Source organism: Arachis ipaensis, chromosome B09, assembly GCF_000816755.2.
Source record: "Arachis ipaensis cultivar K30076 chromosome B09, Araip1.1, whole genome shotgun sequence".
In the NCBI taxonomy this organism is placed as follows: domain Eukaryota; kingdom Viridiplantae; phylum Streptophyta; class Magnoliopsida; order Fabales; family Fabaceae; genus Arachis; species Arachis ipaensis.
Genome location: NC_029793.2, coordinates 121,154,443 through 121,165,224, shown reverse-complemented (window position 1 = coordinate 121,165,224; position 10,782 = coordinate 121,154,443). Strand labels below are relative to the sequence as shown.

Sequence of the window (10,782 nt, the reverse complement as noted above, 5' to 3'; positions counted from 1 at the left end):
TTGAATATGAAATATAAGTCTTACGATGTTACATGTTAAGTTGGGATAAATAAAATTTTATTTAACGTGGTAAAAATACGATGATTTGGATTTATGAAATTAGAATGTGAAATTTCTTTTTAAACAGATTAATTTGTTTTGTAATTGAAATTTGTTTTATGATAAAATTTGTAATGATTTATTTGTTCAGTTGGTAAAATTCATAATTTTACTTCATTTTTTGTTGTAATTCGAATAAATAAAAAGCTAAACAGAAAAAAAAATAATTAAACAAGTTAATTTAGTAACATATTATTCTTTAATTAGATATTATATATATATATATATATGTTACGATGGGTAACCGGAGATTAACGGGCTAGATTCGTTGGGTTGGCCCAATCGTCTGAGGGTGAAGCTTCCGAACAAGTTTGCGTTTGGGAGTCTCCGTCCGACTCGTATGTATGAGAGAATGGGGGGTGGTACTTGCAAAGACACTCCGATGCCTAAGTCAGCAAGGGTCTGGGCAAGTTTAGAGAGTATTGGAACTGAGGGGTGTCAGTGTATTTATAGTGGTGTACCAATAACCACCGTTGGAGTGGTTCCACCTTTTAAAGGGAAAAACCGTCCCTTTATCTTAGGGAAGTTGAGATATGGCTCCTGGGAGTGGGTGAGAGATTTTGGGGGTAGTTACTTATTTGAATTGGTGTTATCTGCCAGCTACTCTTTACTCCCGACTTCCTTATGCCAAGTCGTGATCAGATCCGACTTCTAGAGAGAAGGTCGGTGTCGAACGGGGGACTAACCTTTTTGGGTTGGGCCTTTATCTTGGACCTGGGCCTTAGCGTTGGGTCAGGGTATGAACAGTGCCCCTACTCGGGTACGATCTCTTTTCTTTAAGAGTTTGGACTCGAGTATTTCAACTCGGGTTTATGGCTGACATGATGAAGAACCGACGTGGTTTTTCGAAACCGACGTGATTCAAAATTTTCCAACAGTCGCGTCCATTAGGAATTTGCGTATTTACACATGGGAAGCAGTTACATTGGTAACGGCACATTTCTTTAATGACTACTCTTGACTTTTACCATTATGCCCCTGATGTGTTTATAAATACTTTCCCTCTCTTTCTTTGTTTCGTTTCTGAAAACTTTTGCACTTACACTCTCCATTCGCAAGAGACTTCTTCTGTTCGCAGAAAACTTCTTCTGTTCGCAGAAAACTTCTTCTTTCTTCGAGTTACTGCTGCCTCTACATTTCTTCAAGCGAAGGTTAGTTCTTCTTCTCTTCTTTTTTCCTTGTAAGTGCTTCTGTTTGCATGTTTTTTAGTGAGGAGTATTAACCATAGGCTTTAGTGACTCTGTTTTGTTGAGGGTCTGACCCTAAGCCCCTTAGAGACCCTGTTTTTGATCCATTTTCCTTTTTCCTTTGTAGGTTTCGCCATCCTTTAGGAAACGATGTCTTCTCTAGAGTCCCTTGCACAGTGGGTGGATGTCACCGTTCTGGGAGAAAGCCATTTAGTGGATATCGACTATATTATCGATCTCCGTACTCACCATAGAATCTTTGTTTTTGATGAGGATGAGCCAAGATACGAATTGGTTGCCCTGGGTTCAGAAGACCGGGTTTGTTTTGGGAGGGCCTCTGACGAGGACCCTCATTTCTTTTTTATGTATGAGAGCTTTTTCACCCACCTGGGAGTTTTTCTACCTTTTTCTGCTTTTGAGATTTCTGTCCTGTATCACTGCCGTGTCGCTCCTACTCAACTTCATCCCAACTCTTAGGGTTTCTTAAAGGTTTACCAGCTTGTCAGTTAAGCCTTAGACTTTTCTGACCTCTTTGAAAATTTTCTTTTATCTCTTTCATATGACCAAGCCTTTTAGTGGGCAAAATAATAAACAACAGTGGTATCTTTCGGGGCTATTCAAGGCCGGAGAGTTTTCAACCTTTTTGATGAATCCTTCCATGATTTCAAAAATTTCTTCTTTAAAGTTCAAGCTGTAGAGGGTCACCACCCCTTTTTCCTAGATGAAAATTCTGCTCCTTGCTTCCCTTTATACTGGTTGGAGGCTTCTCCTATGGAGAAGTATGGTTTGGACGATTTAGATGAGGTCGAGGAGGCTGTCGTGGGGTTCCTCCGAGAAGTTTGGAGGAGGGCCCCTTATTTGGATACAAAGAAATTTCTCCAAGGGTCTCCGAATTTTTTTCGGACCCAAATAGGTAGATATGATTGTTTTTTTATTTGCTCCGACTTGTTTTAATCATTTCTGACTCTGAAATTCCGATTTCCTTGTAAATTGATTCTTTGCCTTCTTCTTTTTCAGAAATGGTGAAGAAAGCTTCTGTCTCTTCTTATCAAAAAGTTCAAGATGCCAAGAAAAGATCTCGGGCGCGGGTGGATGCGGCAAGGGCTACTGGTACTCTTCCTCCTCTTCCTCCTCCTCACAATTTGGGGACTTCCTCCCGTCCTCTCATGGTATCCTCTTCTTCTACTTCCTCTCTTCCTTCTCCTCCCCCTCCGCCTTGATCTTCCCCTGAGCCCGAGAAGAAGAAGCGAAAGACTTTTGGCTCTTCTTCCGGGGTTACGTTCGATGGTCCCCAATTTGTCCGGAACCATATTTTTCCCCATTCATCGATTAATATGGATGATACTATGGTTCGGAACCATCTGAATGTTATAGTTCAGGGGAGCATCTGGGTAGTTGGGGTGTGTACGAAACTCCTAGATATTTTTGAACATACTCCCCTTAGCTCTTTGGGTTCTGCCCGAAAGGTTGAGGAGCTTGAGGGGAGAATTTTCTTATACCAGGAAGAGGAGAAGAAGTTAAAGGAGGAGGTTACCAAGTTAAAGGAGGAGAAGGATCGGGTTCGGGTTCGGGAGAAGAAATTGATGGGCCAGTGTGCCATGGCAGAGAGCCTCAAGGAGAAGGCAGAGAAGAATTACATTAGGCTCTTTGGGGAGAATCTGGATCTGAAGAAGGAGCTTTCTGGGTGTCAGGACGCTTTTTAGGACTTGGAGGTCGATCGCTGAGGGTGCAGAGGAGGCATGGAGGATTTTTAAGGAACAAGTCGGAGTTATTGCTCCCGACTTGGACTTCTCTTCATTAGATTCTGACAAGATCGTAGTGGACGGTGCCATTGTCTTCCCTCCCATACCTGCGACTGACTCTGAGCTGAAGACGAGGGGACAAAAGATGGTGATGTCTCTTCTTCGGGGAGACGTGCCGAGTTCCTCTTCTGTTCCTCCCCCTCCTGGTGCTGCTCCGACTTCTCTTCCCGTTTCTGGTGGTGATGACCCTTCTCTTGGTGGTGATCTTCCTCCTAATTAACAGATTGTGGCTATATGGGGGCCCGGCCTGTGCGTCCCCTGTTTTTTAAACAATTTTTATATTTTGTTTCTTTGTGGTGGCAGTTTGACATTTCTTGGATTTTTGTGGCCGTAAACAAAATATTTAAAAATACCCTTTTTTGGATAAGGGTTTAGGCTATATTTGTTGCGTGCATGCTTTCTGTTTAGGTTATTTTTTGCGAAAAAACCCTTTTCAATCTTTTTGCCTTGAAAATCTTTTATCTTGGCTGGCTGTCTTTTGTTCTAAGTTATTTTGAATTTTCCTACAGGACTTAGGACAGCCTCTGCTTTTGGCCTTTTGATGGATTTTCTTATCTCTTTTTGGTATTCCCTGCACTCAATTTTTCTTTTATTGAGCTTTTATAACTTAGGTTATTTTTGCGATGCATTTCATTTCATCTCGGGTTTCCCGACTTGTGAGTCGGTTATTTTCCGAGTTTTTTCATGGTCTACTTTTATAACCTCTTTACGCCGACTTGTACCTCGTCGTTTCATCCTGACGACCATCTAGGTCGGTTCATGGGATTTTCACGCTTTGTCGAGCTTAAGTCGGCGCGTTTCGTAGAAAGGGAATAAAAAGGGAATTTAAAAGAGATATTTAAAATGAAAGAGATCTTAGTCAATTAACTTCCGAGTTCTTTTATGATCTGCTTTTATAACCTCTTTACACCGACTTGTACCTCGTCGTTTTATCCTGACGACCATCTAGGTTGGTTCATAAGATTTTCACGTTTTGTCGAGTTTAAGTCGACGCGTTTCATAGAAAGAGTGAAAATAACGTAAAAAGGAATTTTATAAAGAGATATGGAAAAGATCTTTATTTATTTGCAAAGGTACTTTTTGCTACTAAGGGTTTTTGCCAATTTGCAGCCCCTTAGCCTCCACTTTGATGCCTCGTTAAAAACTCCCCTTCAGGAAAACCCTTTCCTTGGGAAAAAACCATGAAGTTGGGAAAAGAGTACATCAGGGAATGGAGTTCTCATTTAACTATAGTACCATTTCATATTACAAGCATGCCACGACCTAGGTAGCTCGGCGCCGTTTAAGTCGGACACCTTATAGTAGCCTTTTCCTAAGACCTCACTAATTTTGTATGGTCCCTTCCAATTAGCATCGAGCTTTCCCTCCCCAGATTTATTGACTCCGATATCATTTCTAATCAAAACCAAGTCGTCTGGGGTGAAACTTCTTCGAATGACTATTATATCTATTTGCCATCCTTTTGTTTCAACGCTGCTTCTCTTATCTGCGCTTGTTCTCAGACTTCAGGGAGTAATTCCAGTTCTTCTTTGTGCCCCTGTATATTTTCGACCTCATCGTAGAAGTTCACCCTTGGACTTTGCTCGCTGATTTCAACTGGTATCATGGCTTCTACGCCATAAGCAAGTCAGAAGGGTGTTTTCCCTGTGGCAGACTGATGTGTAGTCCGATAAGCCCAAAGTACTTGTGGGAGTTCTTCAGCCCAGGCTCCCTTTGCCTCTTGTAACCTTTTCTTCAACCCTGCCAATATGACTTTGTTAGCTGCCTCGGCTTGCCCATTTGCTTGTGGATGTTCTACCGAGGTGAACTGGTGCTTGATCTTCATACTGGTTACTAGGTTTCTGAAGGTTGAGTCGGTGAACTGTGTTCCATTATCAGTGGTGATGGAATGAGGTACTCCATACCTTGTGACAATATTTTTGTAGAGAAACTTCTGACTTCTCTGGGCGGTGATGGTGGCCAATGGTTCTACTTTTATCCACTTCGTGAAGTAGTCTACCCCTACTATTAGGTATTTTACTTGTCCAGGTGCTTGGGGGAATGGTCCTAACAAGTCCAATCCCCATTTTGCGAAAGGCCATGGAGAAGTTATACTAATGAGCTCTTCGGGGGGAGTGATGTGGAAGTTTGAATACATTTGACATGGTTGGCATTTCTTTATGAATTCTATGGCGTCCCTTTGCAAGGTTGGCCAGTAGAACCCAGCTCGGATGACTTTCCTAGCCAGGGACCTTGCTCTGAGGTGATTTTCGCAGATACCATTATGGACTTCTTCTAAGAATTCTGTCGTCCTTGAGGTTGGAACGCACTTTAATAATGGCGTTGATATCCCCCTTTTATAGAGGATATTTTTCACCAAAGTGTAGTTTTGTGCTTCCCTCCGAATTTTCTTGGCTTCTTTTTCCTCTTTGGGTAGAATGTCGAATTTTAAGTATTCGACTAAAGGATTCATCCATCCGAGGTCTAATCCGGAGACTTCAAGGATGTCTTGTTTGGCCTCTGTTTTTGCTAGAGAGGGTTCTTGGAGAGTTTCTTGGATCAGGCTTCTATTATCCCCCCTGGCTTGGTACTTGCTAGCTTGGAGAGGGCGTCTGCTCTACTGTTGAGATCCCGGGTTATATGCTTGACCTCGGTTTCTGCAAAGCGCCTGAGATGCTCCAAGGTTTTATCCAAGTATCTCTTGATGTTGGGGTCTTTAGCCTGATACTCTCCATTTATTTGGGATGTCACCACCTGAGAGTCGCTGAATATCACTATTTTCATTGCACCGACCTCTTCTACGAGTTTTAATCCTGCAATCAAGGCTTCATATTCTGCCTGGTTGTTAGAAGCTGGGAATTTAAACTTGAGGGAGACTTCTATTTGCGTCCCCCCTTTGTCGACCAGTATTATGCCTGCACCGCTTCCTATTTTGTTTGAGGATCCGTCTACGTATAATTCCCATGTAGTGGATTCTTCCTCTTGATCTCCTGCATATTCTGCTACGAAGTCGGTGAGGCACTAGGCTTTTATTGTTGCCCGAGTTTCATACTTTAAGTCGAACTCGGATAGATCTATTGCCCATTGAACCATCCTACCCACAATGTCCATCTTCTGGAGGATTTGCTTCATGGGTTGGTTCGTTCGGACTCTTATTGTGTGAGCTTGAAAATAAGGTCGTAACCTTCGAGAGGCTACTATTAAGGCATACGCAAACTTTCAAGTTTTTGATACCTTAATTCGGGGCCTTGTAGAAATTTGCTGGTGAAGTATACAAGATGCTACCCAACCTCATCTTCCCGTATTAGAGTTGATGCCACAGCTTTGTCTGCTACGGACAAATACAGGACGATTCTTCCTCGATTTTAGGTCGGGTCAGAATGGGAGGTTGGCTTAAAAATTTTTTGAACTCCTAGAATTCTCCTTCGCACTCAAGAGTCCATTCGAACTGGCATCCCTTTCTTAGTAGAGAAAAGAGTGGTAGAGATCTTAATGCTGATCCCGCCAAGAATCTGGAGAGGGCGGCAAGTCGGCCGTTTAGCTGCTGGACCTCTTTTAAACAAGTCAGGCTTTTCATTTCTAGGACTGCCTTACACTTGTCGGGATTAGCTTTGATTCCTCTTTGTGTAAGCATGAATCCTAGAAATTTTCCAACCTCCACTGCGAAGGTACATTTTGTGGGATTCAACCTCATCCCATGTAACCTTATGGTGTTGAAGACTTGTGAGAGGTCAGTCTCATTCTTGGTTTTTACTAGCATGTCGTCTACATAGACTTCCATCAATCCCCCAAGGTGAGGTGAAAACGCCTTATTCATCAACCTTTGATATGTGGCTCCAGCGTTTTTTAGACCAAAGGGCATAACCACATAGCAATAGTTTGCTCTAGGCGTGATGAATGATGCTTTTTTCTTGATCCCGCCTATACATCGGGATTTGATTATATCCTGAGTATGCGTCCATAAACGACAAGTATTGATACCCTGAGCTGGAGTCCACTAGAGTATCAATGCTTGGAAGTGGATATGGGTCTTTGGGACACGCCTTGCTCAGGTCGGTATAATCGACACACATCCTCCACTTGCCGTTTTATTTTTTGACTAGCACCACATTTGCCAACCACGCCGGATATTTGACTTCTTTAACGAACCCAGCTTCTAGGAGTGCTTGCACTTGTTCTTCTACCACTTGAGCCCTTTCAGGTCCGAGCTTCCGTCTTCTTTGTTGAACAGGTCGCGATCCAGGGTAAACTGATAATTTGTGGGACATGAGTTTGGGATCTATCCCTGGCATGTCGGAGGCTTTCCAGGCAAAGAGGTCGGAATTTTGTTGTAGGAGCTTTATAAGCTTCTTCTTCAACTCTTCTTTCAAGTCAGTTCCTATATTGGTATTTTTTCCTTCCTCTTTTCCAACCTGTACCTCCTCAGTCTTTCCCACAGGTTGTGGCTGCAATTCTTCCTTAGCTCTGACTCCTCCGAGCTCAATGGTGTGCACCTCCTTTTCTTTCTCTCTCAGGTTCAGGCTTTCATTGTAGCATTTTCTTGCTAATTTCTGGTCTCCTCTGATGGTTGTTATTCCCTCTGGCGTTGAAAATTTCATGCAAAGGTGAGGAGTGGATACCACTGCTCCGATCCGATTTAGGGTAGTTCTACCAATTAAGGCATTATAGGCTGACCCCACATCGATGACTATGAAGTCGATGCTTAGAGTTTTGGATTTTTCCCCCTTTTCTGAAAGTCATGTGAAGGGGTACATATCCCAGTGGTTTTATTGGCGTATCTCCTAGGCCATATAGGGTGTCAGGGTAAGCTCTTAATTCCGTTTCCTCTAATCCCGGCTTATCGAATGTTGGTTTGAAAAGAATGTCGACCGAGCTCCCCTGATCTACCAGGGTTCTATGAAGATGGCATTGGTAAGGATCATGGTTATCACTACCAGATCGTCATGTCCAGGTATGATTCCTTGTCCATCTTCTTTGGTAAATGAGATAGTAGGGAGGTCGGCAGCCTGGCCCCCGACCTGGTAGACTTCCTTCAAATGCCTATTGCCAGCCGACTTTGTGAGGCCGCCTCCCCCGAATCCCCTGATATCATATGTATATGTCTTTCTGGGGTTTGTGGGGGTGGATCTCTTCGGTCCTCGTCGTCTCGCTTCCTTTTCCCATGATGGTCAGTCATTTCCACGAGATATCTGTCAAGTCGACCTTCTCTGGCCAACTTTTCTATCACGTTTTTAAGGTCGTAACAATCATTTGTTAGGTGACCGTATATCTTATGGTACTCACAATAGTCGCCGCGACTTCTCCCCTTTTTATTTTTTATGGGTCTAGGGGGTGGTAGCCTTTCAGTATGGCAGATTTCCCTATAGACATCAACTAGGAAAACTCTTAGAGGAGTATAAGAGTGATATCTCCTAGGCCTTTCGGGGCCGACTTCCTCTTTTTTCTTGGGCTCTCTTTCTTTCTCTTTTGATGAGTGAGAGTGCCCAGGTCGCCAACTCGGCTCTCGTAGTCTGGCATTTTTCTCCATGTTGATGTACTTCTCAGCTCTCTCTTGTACATCGCTCAGGGAGGTCGGGTGTATTTTTGATATGGACTGAGAGAAGGGACCTTCTCGAAGTCCATTTACTAGCCCCATGATTACTGCCTCCGTGGACAGGTCTTGAATCTCCAGGCACGCTTTATTGAACCTTTCCATATAGTCCTGTAAAGGTTTTCCGACCTCCTGTTTGACTCCCAAGAGGCTCGTCGCGTGCTTCACTTTGTCTTTCTGGATGGAGAACCGCATCAGGAACTTTCGCGAGAGGTCATCGAAGCTAGTGACCGACCTTGGAGGAAGGCTGTCAAACCACTTCATCGCTGCTTTTGACAAGGTGGACAGGAAAGCTTTGCAATGAGTAGCATTAGAAGCGTCAGCCAGATACATCCGACTTTTGAAGTTGCTTAGATGATGCTTCGGGTCCGTGATTCTGTCATAGAGGTCCATATCAGGGCTTTTGAAGTTCCTCGAAACTTTTTCCCTCATTATGTCCTCACTGAATGGGTCTTCTCCTCCAAAGGAGGAATCTTCTCGGTCGTTACGGGAGCTTCAATTTTTGAGAGTGGACTCCAGCCTTAAGAGTTTTTCTTCTAGCTCCTTTCGTCGCTCTATCTCATTCCTCAAGTTCCTCTCCGCCTCTCGCTGTCGTTCTAACTCCTGTTCCAGCTGCTGCAAACGTCCTTGCTGGCCGAGGAACAGTCCCATGAAGTCGGTTGCATGGGGTTGTCCTTCTTTTCCGGACTCGTGCCCTTCAGAAGAATTTGCCTTTGGGTCCTTTAACCCCGAGGTGCCTTCTCTGTTCCGGTTGGTCGCGCCTTGGTGAGTGGCTATGTCTGCGTCATTGTTTCCAACGTCCAGATTCTCTTGCTCAGAATCAGACGCCGTGTGGCCATCTTCAGGTGAATTGTCTGCCATTCTTGAATGATCCCTCGGGTCCCTGACAACGGCACCAATGTTACGATGGGTAACCGGAGATTAACGGGCTAGACTCATTGGGTTGGCCCAATCGTCTGAGGGTGAAGCCTCCGAGTAGGTTTGTGTTTGGGAGCCTCCGTCCGACTCGTATGTGTGAGAGAATGGGGTTGGTACCTGCAAAGACATTCTGATGCCTAAGTCAGCAAAGGTCTGTGCAAGTTTAGAGAGTATTGGAACTTCGAGACACTTGAGGGGTGTCAGTGTATTTATAGTGGTGTACCAATAACCACCGTTGGAGTGGTTCCATCTTTTAAGGGGAATAACAGTCCCTTTATCTTAAGGAAGTTGAGATATGGCTCCTGGAAGTGGGTGAGAGATTTTGGAGGACAGTTACTTATTTGAATTAGTGTTATATGTCAGCTACTCTTTACTCCTGACTTCCTTATGCCAAGTCAGATCCCCGACTTCCTTATGCCAAGTCGTGATCAGATCCGACTTCTAGAGAGAAGGTCGGTGTCAAACGGGGGACCAACTTTTTTGGGTTGGGCCTTTATCAAGACTTGCGTTTTAGCGTTGGGTTAGGATATGAACAATATATATATATATCGTATAAAAATGATATGAATATCATTAAAAAATATTTAATATTATAAACAGGGTGTCACGTATTACGATGTTAAGGTGTCAATAGATCTGTGAAAATGTGATACGATCGCCACAGTAACTGCAGCCACGGTGTTAGGGTGTCAATAATTATGATTATTTTTATCCTCAATAATAACCTATTTACTTTTTATTATTTGTGAATCGATCTCTTTATTTTCATTAATTTTTTTGACTATCTGATCCTGAAGATACTTTTGTTTACCGAAGAAAGCTCGTTGATTTGAGAAGATATTAAGTTTATGATTCAAAGGCTGGTCAAAAGATTCATATAATGATGTAATGATTTATGATTTGATAACATAACTAATTTACAGCTTTGTATCATATATATGATATATATTTTGTGTGTATTTACACAAGATGAACCAAATTTATTTATCTATTTATTTATAAATAATATCCCGATTTAAATTAATCTCGAAAAATTTTTTTGTTGAATACTTTAATCTTCAATAAATTTTAAAATATCTCTACAATAAAAAATATAAAAATATTAGAGGATCAATATTTTTTATTAATATTAGTTAATATTTTAATTTTATATTATTAAAATTTAAAATTAAATAATATTTAGAGTTTAAAATTTAGTATTTAGTGT

At 42.5% G+C, this 10,782-nt stretch overlaps 1 pseudogene; it reads right to left on the bottom strand.

Annotated features, from left to right (window-relative positions):
• Positions 1-10,782, bottom strand: part of LOC107619346 — a 30,448-nt pseudogene that overhangs the window by 9,831 nt on the left and 9,835 nt on the right.